Raw genomic sequence first — 16,053 nt, forward strand, 5'->3', positions numbered from 1 at the left:
TGGTTTTCACACTTCACTGTGTACACAGATGACCTGAGGATCTTGTGAAAATCAGCTTCTGATTCAGTAGGTCTAGGGAGGGCATGAGATTCCCCATTTCTCACAGACTCCCAGGGGATGTTGATGCGGCTCAAGAGACCATACTCAGAGCCGCAAGACCCGAAAGGATTACTCTTGAAAAGAAATGTCCAGATGTGTTTGTTAAGCATTTTTAACATAACTGCTAATGTAACTGAAAAAAAGGAATTGACTGAAATCATTAAGGGAAAAAAGACAATTACTCTTTCTTTTTTTCTTTTTTTTAAATTTTCTTTCTTTTTTTTTTTGGCTGCATTGGGTCTTAGTTGCGGGATCTTTGTTGAGGCATGTGGGATCTTTCATTGTGGCGTGGGCTCTTCATTGTGGTGTGCGGGCTTCCCTCTAGTTGTGGCGTGTGGATTTTCTCTCTCTAGTTGTAGCGCTCAGGCTCCAGGGCGCGTGGGCTCTGTAGTTGTGGCGCAAGGGCTTAGTTGGCCCGTGGCATGTGGGATCTTAGTTCCCCAACCAGGGATCGAACCCACATCCCCTGCATTGGAAGGCAGATCCTTTACCACTGTACCACCAAGGAAGTACCAAGACAATTACTCTTTTTTTTTTTTTTAATATTTGTAGTTTTATGTAGGATGCACCTTGACATTTTCTACTGTATTTCAATTAAGACAGTTAATCTTGGATTGAGTTTTCCCCTACCAGAAAGGCAACATCTGATATAATTTTTAGAAATCCGATGTCTAAATGTAACAGAAAAACCAAACCAACCATGGTTTGAACACAGTGGAAGTTCCTCTCCCTCTTGGGTTAAAGTGATCCCTGAGGAGTTGTCGAGGCTGATTGGCAGCTCTCAGTCATGAGGGACCCAGGCCCCAGGCTGCCTCTTTCTTTCTGCTTCCCTCTCCTGGCATGTGGCTTCCATCCTCAAGGTCACCTCTTGGTCCCAGATGGCTGCTGGAAGCCTCAGCTGTCCCATCCTCATTGCAGATGAGAAGAAAGGAAAGAAAGAAGAGCAGTAAGAGCTCATGCTCTTTCCCTTCTCGTTGGCCACAAATTGATAACATGGCCATATTTAGCTGCAAGGTGGGCAGAGAAACGTGTTCTTTTGGCCTGGGCGTGTTACCTAGGGTTCTTTTACCAAGGAAGAAGGGAGCACCTTTAGCTGTGTCACTTTGATACAGGAGATGCATCAAAAATGACATGGAATGGTTGAAAATAAAGGGATGAACAAAACTATTCAGGCAGACGTCAACCAAAAGAAAGCAGGAGTGGCAATAGTAATACTAGGCAAACTAAAATTTCGACAAGAAGTAGGAAGATGGACGGAAAGGGACACATTGGATAATAAAAGGTGTAGTCTACAAAGAAGATGTAGCAGGCCTAAACCTTTATATATCAGGCAAAATAGAATCACAGTATACATTCCCCCCAAAAAAGACACACTATCAGAAATGTTAGGGGAAAAAATTGTTCAAATTACAACCAAAGTAGGATACTTTAACCTTCCTTCCTCAGAATTTATAAGGTCAAGCAGATTAAACATAAATAAGGTCATAAAGGATTTGAATGCCATATTTAAAAGCTTGGATATATTTAACCTGGTATTCTGCAGACAGAAAATAAGCATCCTTTTCAGATATCTACATAACATTTATAAAAATTGATATTTTGAGTCATCAAGAAAATTTCAATTTCATAAAGTAGGAAACTTTCTAGGCCACATTCTGACCAAATTGCAAGCAAACTAGAAATTTTAAATAAAAATATTAACAATAAAATGCCACTTGGATATTTACACACCATCTTGTAAATAAGTTATGCCAATGACAGAATAAAAATTAAAAACTCCTTTGGGGCCCAAACAGATGAAAACACCATCAAGATTTAAGAAGATGAACCTCTCCTCAGGGGAGATACTTGGCATTATTTTAGACAATTAAATTTTTATCCATAGCATACAAAGACTTCTTTAAAAATCAATAAATGAAGATAATAGAAAAAGAGGCAAAAGATTAAAACCAAGCACTTTGTGGAAGAAAAAAATAGCCATGAACAGTACACATATGGAAAAAATGCTCATCCTGACTAATAATAAAGAAATGCCAACTAGAACAACAGTGCCTGGGCATTTTCCCCGTATCTTGCTGGCCAAGGATAAAAAGATGGTTCTTGGGCTTCCCTGGTGGTGCAGTGGTTAAGAATCCGCCTGCCAATGCAGGGGACATGGGTTCGAACCCTGGTCCGGGAAGATCCCACATGCCGCGGAGCAACTAAGCCCGTGCGCCACAACTACTGAGCCTGCACTCTAGAGCCTGTGAGCCACAACTACTGAGCTCATACACCACAACTACCAAAGCCCACATGCCACAACTACCGAAGCCCACGTGCCTAGAGCCTGTGCTCCACAACAAGAGAAGCCACCGCAATGAGAAGCCTGTGCACCACAACAAAGAGCAGCCCCCACTCGCCACAACTAGAGAAAGCCCGTGCACAGCAACGAAGACCCAACGCAGCCAAAAATAATAAACAAATAAAATAAAATTTAAAAATGATGACCCTTACTCAGGATGTGTAAGGCTGTGGAGGAACAGGCGCGATCATAGCTGGTGAGACTGTAAATTGGTACATTTTTAGAGGGAGTTTAATGTTATCTATAGAAATTTTAATCTATGTCTATACTAATTGATCCAGTAATTCTACTTCTAGGAATTTACCCTGTAGAAATATGTGCACAAGTGCAAAGATACACGTACAGGGTTATTCCTTTCAATCTTGTTTACAGCAGGAAAAGAAGGAGCAACCTAAATGTCCATCAAAGGACATTAAATAAAGTTGGATATATCCCCATACCTCAGGGCAGTTAAAAATAATGTAGTAAATCTCTATGAACTGATATGCATGATATATCGTTACCTGAGAAAAGCAAATAGAACAGAATTTGTAGAATGATCCCACTTATAAATAATAATAGTTTTATGTAAATACATAATTTTTTAAAGTCTAGAAGGCCATGTATTATGAATTACAGTCTCTGGTACCTACAGGGACCTAGCAAGGAGCTCAAATGCATGAACTGTCTGGGTGTGCAATCAGAGTAAATAGGAACAGCGGTGAACAGAACACGTGCTGCCTCAATTGTAGTCAAATGTTGGGCAATTTGTAGCATTGCCAGTTTCCCCCGGAGCCCCATGGATCAGAACTCGGGAGAGGCAGCTCTTTCTGTTTCAGCCCCAAGATGGTCTCTTGGCCCCTTAGCAAGGGCAGTAGCGATGGCTCCTGTGTCCTCTTCAACAAGTGCTCGGTGAACCTGGAGCTTCCGGTTGAGGGCAGCTTCAATGCCCCCTCCCCTGAGCACAGTAGCCTGGGCTCAGTCACATCACTAGGAAAGTGACAGTGACTAAAACTGAGGTTAATATTTCTTTTAGCACCCTAGATTATCGACTGTGTTTTGTTTTGGCTTTACTTGTTCCTTAGTGTTCTGCAAGGTCACTCTCCACCTCAGAACCTCCAGAATCTTTCAGAATCTTCAGGAAGCCCCACACAGGCCAAGTTATCCACAATCTCAGTGTAACTCTGTGAACGGTTACGCCTTTTAGTCTCCGTGACCCTTGGCTGGGAGAGGGGCTGCCGACAGCTGTACTAGCGGAGAATAGCAGGAAATAGACACCTCAGGAGGAGAAAACTTGAGGATTGGTATCCCTCAATTGCTGACTACCATCCTGCCTAGCAAATCTCTGTGCTGCTTCATTCATTTCCAAAAGTGGCCTTCCACTTGATTTTCCCCCCAACCCTCAGTATAATATTGGCCTGGTCTTTGAGTTCTGGTCCAAAGAATGGTTCGGCCTCCAGTACAGGGTTGCCAAATTTAGCAAATAAAACTACAGGACACACAGTTAATTTTGTTTTTCTTTTATTTATTTTTTATTTGGCTGCGTCGGGGTCTTAGTTGCAGCACGCAGGATCTTCATTGCGGCATGTGGGATCTTTCGTTGCGGTGCATGGGCTCTTCGTTGAGGCGCGTGGGCTTCTCTCTAGTTGTGACGTGCGAGGTCCAGAGTGCATGGGCTCAGTTGCGGCGCGCAGCTTAGTTGACGGGTGGCATGTGGGATCTTACTTCCCCGACCAGGGATCGAACCCAGGTCCCCTGCATTGGAAGGCGGATTTTTAACCACTGGACCACCAGGGAAGTCCCAGGACACCCAGTTGAATTTAAATTTCAGATAAATCATGAAAAACTTTTTTGTGTAAGTATGCCCTGTGCAGTATTTGGGACATAACGTATGCTGAAAAGGTATTCATCATTTACCTAAAATTCTAATTCAGCTGGGGGTCCTCTGTTTAATTCAACGGTTTTTCTGCAGTGGACTCTTGTGGCTCCCCCATTCCAAGGGGGGGCACCTGAAAGTTTAAGGATGAAGATCAGTAGGAGTTGTAGGTGAGAGTTGCCCACTAGTAAGCGTTGCCCAGAGCACTGCAAGTCACCTCCCCCTCCACTTTTTTGTGCCTCCTCCCGCTTCTTGCTTGCTTCCCTACTTCTGAGCTGGGGCCTCACCTCCTACCCCTGGGCTTTCTCTCCTTTAGTTTGCGGCTTTCCCCTACCCTCACCTTTCCTCCTCCTTTTCTCCTCATTTTACTCTCACTGGTCCAGAACGTGTAATTAAAGTTTTACATATTTGAGTGTTGGTTATACTTACTAAATAAGGTTTTATGTTCCTTGCTATAATTTAAATAGCAGGGGAATTGAATTTTTTGTGTGTTTCTTTTCCTTTTATTGATAGGTGGCCTTAAGTTTATTTTTAGCTACGTGAATCATTGACCTTCACCGTGAGTGGGAAGAAAGGTCTCCCGTTTCCGGAATGAGCTCATCTGCCTCTTCCTAAGACAGATGCCAATGGGAAGGAGGGGAGTGGAATAGATTGAAGTCAGGGGACAAAAGGGGGTCCTGCTAAGACGACCCACTCAGGGCAGGAGGCTCAGAAGCCTCATGTACTGCCCCACAAACAACTGGGCCCAGCTGCCCAGAGAGGGGTGCTCCTCTCTCCTCTTTGTGATTGATCACCTGACTCCTTCCCAGAGAGCAGCAGCTTCTAACAGACAGTGAAGAGCATGGTTGGGGCTCATTACTAGACCCCCCTGGTGTTCTGCTTCTATTCTCTGCCTCTCCCAATGGGAGCTGACTCTAGAAGGAAGCTCTATTCTGGCTCCTCTCCCCGCCCCGCCAACACAGGCGAGGTCTGGGCAGTTCTCTGAGCTTCCTCTGCGTTAGAACCTCTGGTTTCTAGTTGCTGCCCTGAGCGACCCTGATTTCTGTCTTCTCCCTCATTCTCTCCTTGCCTGTGTTTCTCCATCCCCATTCTCCACCCACCAACAGAGGGCCCGTAACTGAGGAGGTGCTTTCCCATCTGGGAAGGAGACCTTTGAAGGGCAGTGCCAACTTGAGAGAGAATAGTGACCTGGGAATCAGAGAGTCTCCACTATCCTGAACTAGTTGGCTCTACTCTCTTGGCCTCGGTTTTGTCATCTATAAAATGGGAGTGATCACATATCTCACAGTATTAAAGTAGGAAGAAAAACAGATGTCAAAAAGTGAACAAGGTTCTGTCCTCAATCCAAGTGCTAAATGATATTTCTTTAATGGTAGGAAACTAGAAGCTTTCTGTTCGTTACAGAATCCTTTTCATTCTCCCAATTAGAGAAACTTACCACTTTATTTTAGAGGCATCTTTTAATTCCTTCTATCGTAGCTTCATGAACATCTGGGTGTTCTTTCCCATCTCTCTTTTCAGGCAGGGGAGAATTTAAAGGAGGCTGAAGGCCTAGGTATGTTCCCCTTGACATTCCATCCTATGTTTCAGTAGAAAGGAGTTTGGCTCTGTCAAAAGTTTGACCTAACGGTTTGTGACCGAGTTGAGGTATCTTCACTTTGTCTAGAAGACAGCTGCCTGAGTTTGAGGTCAACACTCTCCAAATAGCTGGAGGTACCCAAAGACTTTTGGACCAGATCTCTCAACTTTGATGGGAATAAAATAACAAAGCTTCCCCCAGCTGGAAGCCCGATCCTGAGGGAGGCCCACAACCTGGGCTTCCCAGAGCATGTGGGAAATGGAAGATTCGAGGTCACCGCATTCCGAGTCCAATACTTGGACAGAGCTTGTCCGTTCCCTTGGTTACAGCCGTGCGGGGCTCCAGTGGGCTCAGGGCTTCAGCCAGAGCGCAGTCTCAGCAGTTACCTGCTCACCTTGCAATGCTGTTCAGTCCTCACCTTTGAAGCTGCCCCACTGCTGGGGACAAACAATGAAAGTCAGCCACACCGTGGAAATTTATGTTGGGGAGAGAAGACAGGGGCAGATCAAAGCCTCTGTAACCCAAGAATTCCTCAGCAGCTCCGAGCCCCTTAATAATTATGGTTTGGAGATTTGCCAGAAAGCAAAACCACTTAGCATGCAGTGTTTAACAATGAACCGTTTTCTGTGTTCATAATAGTCTCTGTGCAGAGCAAATAGGCACCTTGAACAAAGGGTAGGATATTTATATATGTATATAAAATAATCTGCACTGCCTTCAACCAAAGCTTGTCTGCAGGGAAGAATGTGGCACTTCCCTCTGTACTGGTACTGTTTTATGAGTAAATTGGAGAAAGGCTACACATCCTGCCCCCAACCCACCTCCATGTGTTAAAAACAAAAATCTTTGTTTAACCCAGAATTTTCCAAACATATTTAATAGCCAGATCTTTTTTTTTCTTTCTTTCTTTTTTTTTCTTTTTCCTTGGGTTGATTTTAGAGTTTGGAGTTTTCTGTTTTAAGTGTCTACTAACATTCTAAAAAGCCAGCATCCCAAGGGAAATTTCCTGGGAAATGATGACCAAAGAGTGTAGGAAGCAGGGATTTAGACCAGTAGGAAGATGGGAAAAGAAAGTCCTAAGCCCTGAGGGGTGACGAACAGGATTTCTGGAACTCAGGTCTGTACAGCAGTTTGGCAAACCCCCTCCTTGGACCCTGTTTCTCTATGTCGTTGTTTGTTCAGTTAGTCATTTATTCGACAAACATTTGTTATTGGGGGAAATTGGAGAATGGCTTCTTGGAGGAAAGTCTATTAGAACTGAAGCTTAAAGATTAGATATAATTTGAGTGAGAGAAGATGGAAAAGATGGGGAGCATTCCAGAGAGACAGAGATGGCCAAGTGTGAGGAAAGGAATAAATTAGTATACAAGCCTTCATATGTGAGGAGGGTGTGGTGAGATGAAGCTGGGATGCTTGGAGGACCTTTGGATCAAGCAAGACTCTTTCACATGCAAAAGACAGAAAGTCCGATCCAACCCGCTCCAGCCCAGGGGGTGCATATTGGGTCGTGTAACTTAGAGTTCTGGGGTGGGGGCTGGCTTCAGTCATGGCATGATTCAAGGGCTCAGACAGTGTCCCAAGGACCTGGTTTCTCGCCATTTTTCTTCTCTGCTGTTAGGTTCTGTTTTCGGATAAGCTCTCACTTCCCTTGGTGTTCTAAGATGGCTGCAGCAGCTCTAGCCTTTGCATCTTCACTTATTCAAGGCCTGTGTCAGTAAAGTCTCTTTATTTTATCTTTTCTTTAAATAAATTTATTTATTTATTTATTTTTGGCTGCATTGGGTCTTGTCGCTGCGCGCGGGCTTTCTCTAGTTGTGGTGAGCGGGGGCTACTCTTCACTGAGGTGCGCAGGCTTCTCATTGCGGTGGTTTCTCTTGTTGCGGAGCATAGGCTCTAGGCGCGCGGGCTTCAGTAGTTGTGGCTCGCAGGCTCTAGAGCGCAGGCTCAGTAGTTGTGGCGCATGGGCCTAGTTGCTCCACGGCATGTGGGATCTTCCCGGATCAGGTTTCGAACCCGTGTCCCCTGCATTGGCAGGCGGATTCTTAACCACTGCACCATCAGGGAAGTCCCTCTTTATTTTTAAATGCTTTTGTTTTTTTTGCACACACCGTGTGGCATGCGGGATCTTAGTTGCCCACCAGGGATCGAACCCACGCCCCTTACAGTGGAAGTGTGGAGTCTTAACCACTGGACCACCAGGGAAGTTCCTAAATGCTTTTTTAATGGTGTCGTTGGGTTCCTGGCCCATCCTGGAACTAATCTCTGAGGCAAGGAACATGATGCCCTGAGTGGCTTAGACCTGGGGCAGGTGCCCATGCCTGGAGGGGGGGGAAGGGGGCAGCTAGCCACACCCAAACCATGTGGACTAAAGGTGTGCAGGGGCTGGCGCTCCAGGGGAAGATTGGGGTGCAGCTCTCCAGAGAAGGTGAATGGCAGCTAGGTCACAAAAACAACAGATGTCCACTAAAACCCGGAGTGCCAGGGCAAAGAATCTGGATATCATTTGCACCAGAGAACCAGTAAAAATTTTTGAACAAATAAGTAACATGATCAGAGCTATACATTAAGATTACTTCAACTGCAGTTTAATAGCTCCCATGTGCTTGGCACATGGTAGGGGCTCAATAAATATATATTGAAAGAGAGATAAATGGATGGATTGGAGGTGGGTAGAGAGAGAAATGAAAGGTAGGGGGCATTTGTAGGAGACCATTGTAATGGTTTGGGAGGGGAGTTAGCAAAGGAAATAATGAAAACCCGTCAAGAAAACCAAGAGGTTCCATCATCAGGAACCCACATATAAGGAAAACCTATCAAGAGGACAGGGTTGGTCAGCCATGCCAATCACCATCAAAAGGTCAGGTCAAGGAGTATAAGGACTGAGGAAATGTCATTAAGTGAGAGTTGAGAGAGAGGGTCCTGTAGTGGGAAGGTCAGAAGCCAGCTTCAAGGAGTTTAAATGTAAGTACACTGTACAGCATCATCGCTCTTCTTACCCAGCCCCCTTCAAACTCAGCAAAAAAAAATGCTCCTTCACCTCCACACGTTCTTCATGCAGCACCTTATGCCAGCCCCATGACCTTTCTTCAGCCACAGTGCCCTTTTCTCCCATGTGTCTTTAGGCTTCCCTTCTCCCTCTCTAGGCTCTCATATAAATATTGACATTACTCCCTTGTCCTAAAACCACATTTCCTAGACCCTGCTCTGCCTTCAAGCTAATGTTTCAAAAGAATCAGTAGAAACATTTTGAAGTTGGGGAGGACAGAAGTTTGAGCTTATGTTGAATGTCTTTTGTAGAAGACAAGATTATCTGTAAGGATGAGTGGTTAGGGCCTAGGATATAGGGACAGGGAGATGGCTGGAAGCGTTTATACAGAGGTTCACTTAGGAGTCACCAAAAATGAATGAAAGGATAGCCAGGGGGCAGCAAGAGGCCAGTTGAGATGAAAGAGCATGAATGTATAGGGAGCCCAGTGAGCATCCTGCCTCCCTTCAGTGGAAATCAGTGGCTCAGTAGATGGGTTTGAGGATAGGTGGTTATGGAGCACTGTTGAGCCTGGAACGAGATCAAGTTGACAAGGGAAATGGGGACAAGGAAGAGCCTCCCAGACCCAGGGAGCCCAGGATATACAGAGAGAGGCAAGTGATGGCCTGAGAGAAGGGCAGGGTCAAGGGTGGTCAGGATTAGGGTGAGGGGGTAGTTCCCGTGGAAGAAGGAGAAGGTTAAACAGTTGTTTTAGGGATATCAGAGAGGCCATATGGTATAGAGGCCATAGTGGATAGACCATAGGGTTTAAATCCCATACCCTCACGTGTCTCTGCTTACCTTATTTATAAAATGCGGCTCACAAAACCTTCAAAAGGTCATTGTAATGAATACATATGTAATTAGTTTACATGGAGCATTTACGATACTGCTTACCCATAATGAGTGCTCCGTAAATGTTAGCGATGATGATATTCATTCAAAAGTGATGAAAAAGCTTAGAATTTGAGATCTTGAAGTCGAAACAATTGTAAGTAATGACAAGGTCTCAGATGCTATCGTGGTTATTGGGAGTAAAGTGAAATTGGAGATGGAGAGTATTGGAATTAAAGAGGTTGAAGAATGTCAAAACCACATACTGGGAGGGATATCTTTATGGACGTTGAAGTCACCAGTTGGGTGGCAATGACTCTGCGTCATTGAGAAAGGCCAGGTCTCTAGTTAAAGGATTAACAAGAACAGGGAGGTGGTTAGTTTGGACTTCAAAAGAAGAGAGTGATTGTTGAGTGTGAAGGGGGCGAGGGTTGTCTACAACTGGCAGAAGGCGTAGGCTGACCTGTCTGAGTCAGAGACTGAGGGAAAGAAGGAACAGCCTCTCCTGGAAAGTTAGGAATATGGAGCCTTCTGGCAGGAGGAGAAAGAAACAGGGACAGGATGAAAAATGAGGAGAATTTGCTCACAATAGAACAGATTTTGATTGAGAAGAGCTGTTTTTCATAAGAGCTTTTAAGAAAAACCATTCCCCGAGCCCTGGAGGCAAGTCTGAATCAGGCAAGGGGATAGAAAGGAAGTGGAAAGGAGGTTCTCGAGGGGATTCCTGAGAAAGCCTATAGAAGGAAGCTCTGTTCCTCATCTTGACTGTAAGATGTGTGACCTTAGACAAGGCGGTTCAGGACTGTACGCTGGTCCCCAGAGCTGGACACCACTCCCTGACGGCCCGCCCACATCCCTGGGGGGTCCCCAGTTCTGCATGCATTTCCCAGCTCAGTGCCACTGGGCACTCTGACAGATAGAGGGACCGGAAGAGCTGGGATTGGGGGCTTCTGTTTTTAGAGAGCAGACAAAATGGCTTTTAAAGGGAAGGAAACAGGACACCAGCAAGCTTTGTGGCTGAGTTCTCTTCCAAGAGCGCTGCTCTGTAACATAATTGTATTCAGACATTTTTTTTGCATGACATCAGGGAATAGCCTCCCTAAAAAGCTTTCATGAAAAAGCACAACTATAAAACAGACTCAGGCAATGAAATGGAAACCAGACGAGTGGGTCTGTGTGATTCGGGTAAAAAGATTTCTCCTTACAGCTTTGTGATCTGATCTCTGCTCTGTGCATAAAACTCTATTTCACGGGCTCCACTTACATATGAGTCTTACCTGGCAGGTGCTTCTAGGCGTAAGATGTCTTGCTTTATTACCGAATGTGATGAGGTGTAGGAAAACAAGGCTTCCCTCCTCCGTGGCCATTCAGACCACCCTCCTAGGCTTGCAACCTTTCTAGTCCCCTGAGCCTTAAACCTCTGTCCCTGTGTGAGGCAACACCTGCAGCAGGAGGGAGGGCTGGCCCCTCTTCCCTCTTTGCCCTTTTTACCCCTATGTACACCTTCATCTTTCCACCCCTCACACACCTGCTCAGGGCTGGTCTTTGGGAACTATGTCCTGGGGAGCAGTACTCATTGAAGGGCCCCTTTCTTACCCACCCCTTTTATTTAAAGCCACAAGCGTACAGAATTGAATTACCCAGCATCCTCTGTTCTTGGCACACCCTCTGGCTCCATCCCCAAAGAGGTGTTTTCTTTTTTGTCCTTTTTTTTTTTATTAAAGTGAAATTCACATAACCTACAATTAGCCATTGTACAGTATACTCTTCAGTGGCACTGAGTAATGCATAATATTGTGCAAACATCACCACCCACTAGTTTCAGAACTAGAAACTAGAGGGTGGTGATGGTTGTCACCATCACCCCCCCAAAACTCCCACATCCATTAGCAGTCACTCCCTATCCTAACCTCCCCTTCCAGCTCATTGCAACCACCAGTCTGCTTTCTGTATCCATCAATTTTCCTATGCTGGATATTTCATATAAATGGAATCATATAATGTATGACCTTTTCTGCCTGCCCTTTTTCACTAGGCATAATGTATACCAGCTTCATCCATGTTGTAGCATATATCAGTACTTCATTTATTTTATGCCCAAGTAATATTCTGTTGTATGGATATACCATATTTTGTTTATCTGTTCATCCAATGATGGACATTTGGATTGTTTCCACCTTTTGACTATTGTGAATAATGCTACTGTGAACATTCATATACAAGTTGTTTTCCGAGTACTTGTTTTCAGTTCTTTTGGATGTATCCCTAGGAGTGAAATTGCTGAATTATATGGGAATTCTGTGTTTAACTTTTTGAGGAACTGGAGGTCCTTTCTTGATGGATTCTCCTAGGTCTGCTCTGACAAGGAATAGCAGGTGTGTACTGCCCCATACTCACCCTCTAAGACACATTGACCTCATTCTGCTAGATCTGGAAAGAAACTGAAGGAATAAGGCTGAGGAACCAGGAGTCTCTCTGGAAATGAAGAGGTCACCAAAGAGATGCTGAAAAGGTTGGACTAAGGCGAGGGAAGAACTTAGTGAGAGAGGGACTCAACAGTCCAGAATGAAGGAAGATGTGGATCTAAAGCCTGGTATGGCCAATCTACTAGTGATGGAGGTGTGATACAAGAGAGCCATGGACGTACTTAGTCCTGTAACTATGGGGGCAGGGGAGCCAGGCAGAAAGAACCTTTCATGCTAAGGAGTTAGGACACTTGGGCTTTGAGGAGCCACTGAAGACTTTTAAAGGAAGTGCTAGAAAGGTCACCCAGACCGTAGGGTAGAGGATGGCTTAGAGACAAGAAAGATAAGACTGGAAGCAAGGAGGCTGGGAAGGTTGCCATGATTCCAGAAGGAAGACTGGTGAGGGTGAACCTCAGAGTGGCAGTGGGGATGGAGAGATACAATTGTCAGGACAGGTAACTGGATACAGAGGTGAGGGCCAGGGATGAGCTGCCCCTGAGAAGAAAGGGCAGGAAGTAGCTGAGGAGAGAGTGCCAAAGCACTGCTCACACTGCCAGAGACTGGATTCAGATGAGAGGTGGGAGGCTATGAGTTTAGGGACAGAAAGGCTCTGGGAGCAGGCCAGAGTACTCCTTGAGCAAGGACGAAATTCAGACTTGCTTCCTTTCTGTCCCTTCAAGCCAACCGAAATTTCAAAATGAGTTCATTGTGTTTTGACCTCACCATTTTGAGTTGGAGAACATGGCAACTCCATGTAAGTACAAATTTTTAATCTGAATTATACCAACATTAATAAATTTTCTTCAAGAAATTATTTTCCAGTGTAACTCCATCAAGCCAATTTGATTCCTTGATCGATTTTCTCTATAGAGCAGTTAAAATTTTCTAATGTTCTCCCTTATTTTCTTAAGTATCAACTATTTTATCTATATATTTGGCAGTGAAGGTTTGCTTTTTAAGTCAAAAATTTTAGTAAGAGTTTTACCATACCTGGTTTTAGACTTCGTCAAGTTTTTTTTTTGTTTGTGTTTGTATGTTCGTTTCCACCAAGTCACATTTTCCCCCCTAGTTATTATTATCATCATTTTCAGTTTTCAGGGTCACAAAGAGAATGACTTCTTTGGTCGATTATTATGAATTTTATCTTGTGCTATTTAGCCACTGTCAGTTTAGTTTTATGTTGATTGTTTTTACCAGTAACATTCATGGCAAAATCAAAACATCCTCAAGGTCAAAAACAACCGGCTTCTTCCCAGAGTTCCTCCTCCTCCTAATGCCTCCTCCCACCCTCCCCACCGAAGGGCTGATGCTGAAAGCAAAGGAGCTGTTGTGGGCAGTGAACTCCAGGGCCTCAAAACCCTTAAGATCCAGATGCTCTTCCTAGCAGCTCATTTACATCCATCCTGCCACAGTTTGATCTTTTCTCCTTTTTAGTTGCTAAAAACCCAGAGCCTCACTGCTCTGTATTCTCTGAATGGTCATGGCTTCCTTGGCTTGTTCTTAAAAAAAGAGATTTTCTGTGGCCTCCCCCTTCCTTTCGCTTCCCTCCCTTCAGGCTTCTCCAGCTTCAGCCTCACCTCCCCCAGCCCCAGGTCATGGCAGCAGGTGGTTCCGATGCCTGCTGGGGAATGTTGGCCACAGATAGGGAAGGCCTTGGGTAACCTGGGAGTGAGCTCAATCTCAAGGTACAAACTCCCCAGAAACTTTGAAATCACAGGCACTTACATTTTGAGCACTGTTTATATATCTTAAAATCACTTTGTGAGGGACTTCCCTCATGGCGCAGTGGTTAAGAATCCACCTGCCAATGAAGGAGACACAGGTTCGAGCCCTGGTCCGGGAAGATCCCACATGCTGCGGAGCAGCTAAGCCTGTGCACCACAATACTGAGTCTGCGCTCTAGAGCCCTCAAGCCACAGCTACTGAGCCCGCGTGCCACAACTACTGAAGCCCACGCACCTAGAGCCCATGCTCCGCAACAAGAGAAGCCACTGCAACGAGAAGCCTGAGCACCGCAACAAAGAGCAGCCCCCGCTCGCCACAACTAGAGAAAAGCCCACGCGCAGCAACGAAGACCCAATGCTGCCAAAAATAAAAATAAATTTTTTAAAAAATCACTTTGTGAGTTTAGGAGTTGTATATACCTTGATTCGCTCATTATATTACCATGGACTGTCTTGGTTCAGTTTAGAGCAGTAAAAGCCTGGGAATGAGGAGAGGATACCTATAAGGGAGCTTTCTGGATTCTGGATAAAGGCTGGGAGGTGATAGTGGGAAGGTTCTCAGGAGAGAAAAATTGCCATCCTGGATGTTTCTGATTTCAAATTTCTAGTCTTCAGATACATTTCCGGACCATCCTCATCCACTACCTTCCATATCCCACCAGTGTGTTTGGGGGAGCTGGGCAGCCCCCCATCTGGAGCTGTGTGCTGTGTCCCGGGCCTGGACTGGACACATCTTCAGGGGAGCTCTGGCTCCTGGCACAGCGCCTTGTGCTCACAACAGCTGTGCTGAAATGAATCAGTCATTTGGTTTCTTCCTCTCTCCCACCTCAAGCCCTGAATAAGCTGAAAGGGTTGAGGATGGGAGTGGGGAACCAGGGAGGAGTATGAGGGAGTGCGCTGAGGGCCAGAGAAGCCTCAGGAAGAACTCAGAAGGAGCTGGTCAGTCCTAAGAGCTCAGGCTGAGAAGAAATTCCCTGTAAGAGAAAGAAATTCCAATAGTGAAATCAACTAAAGAAATCTAGAGTGACTTAAAGGAAAGGGAAAAGAGAAATTGCAGGATCGAAGCTGGTGAATAAGGAACATGGAATGTGCCTGCAGAGCTGCTGAACTCTGCCCAGGCAGAGGAAGAAGAGGCTGATGGAGGAAGCGATCTCAGGTTGCCCAGCTTCCCCCCGCCCCCAAGAGGGCTTCCCAATCTATAGGCATCCTCATTGTACCCCATCTCCATCAAAGGCTCTCCTGCCTGCCCTCACTGGCTCACTGGGCAGGGGCAGGGGGAGAGGGGTCAGATTGCCCCTTCCAGGAGGAGCACTTTGGGGTGAGTGACCATGTAGAGAGGAATAAAGTGCACAAGGCGCTCAGTTTCCACGAAGAGGTGGAGGTGATTGCCCGCTTTGGGAAGCTCAACAGAGTGAAATCACCAAGGAGCAGGCCAAGTGCAAGGGAAGTGCTGGAGAGGGCCCAGCTCATCTGGGGACAAGAGGCTGCCTTAGCACCCCGCGCAGGAAGGGAGGGCTGGCGTGATTTATCCTCACTGAACAGAGGAATCCCAACGTTATCATCCAGAGCATCTCTGGTCTGGATCCAGCTCATCCGTCACCCTGTGGCCTCTTCACACACCAGGGCCCCAGGGGCACGCCTTGGTTATCCTGCTCTGGAACAGCCACGGACAAAGTCCACGTGTGCCTTACTCTTCCCCGCTGACCTTGGGAGGTCACCACAAGAAATGGGACAGAGTGTTGCACACAAAACTGCAGTCCCTTGGAAAGGTGGAGAGCTGGTGGGTGCCACTCCCTCCTCCTCAGATTGCAAGCCTCTAGGAGAACCAGGTCTTTTCCACAGTGTTGTTGCCTGAGGGTGATATTTGTTTGAATTCATTTCTTATTCTTTGGTGTGGTTAGAAGTGAACAAATGCAAGTATTTTTATAAGCTTTGAGCCAAGTGAACTATTAACCAGCTGTAATTTAATTTACCAACCCCTTTTTGGTGAAGTATGGCCCTACTGAATAAGAAGTGCACACTTTTTAACTCTTAGGAAATGCTGACTTGTTTTCATTCGTGTAGGCTGTATCCATTTTTAAAACCGGGAGGGAGGGGAAATATACGTATATATATTTACCCAGTGATTTGA

At 45.5% G+C, this 16,053-nt stretch overlaps 1 protein-coding gene across 9 annotated transcripts in view; it reads left to right on the plus strand.

Annotated features, from left to right (window-relative positions):
* Positions 1–16,053, plus strand: part of THADA (THADA armadillo repeat containing) — a 312,971-nt gene that overhangs the window by 280,093 nt on the left and 16,825 nt on the right. Inside the window, exon 37 of one of the 9 annotated variants that reach the window (XM_089923220.1) lies at positions 1–13,566. This exon is cut by the window's left edge and continues 14,627 nt beyond it. The exons of the other annotated variants lie outside the window; for them this stretch is intronic. The gene's annotated coding sequence lies outside the window, so the exon portion shown is untranslated. Of the gene's footprint in view, positions 13,567–16,053 lie in introns of those variants that run through there. 9 annotated transcript variants of the gene reach the window in all.

Source organism: Delphinapterus leucas, chromosome 13, assembly GCF_059928025.1.
Source record: "Delphinapterus leucas isolate spDelLeu-1000000601 "Yukka" chromosome 13, BTC_Dleu_Yukka2, whole genome shotgun sequence".
NCBI classification, from domain to species: Eukaryota; Metazoa; Chordata; class Mammalia; order Artiodactyla; family Monodontidae; genus Delphinapterus; species Delphinapterus leucas.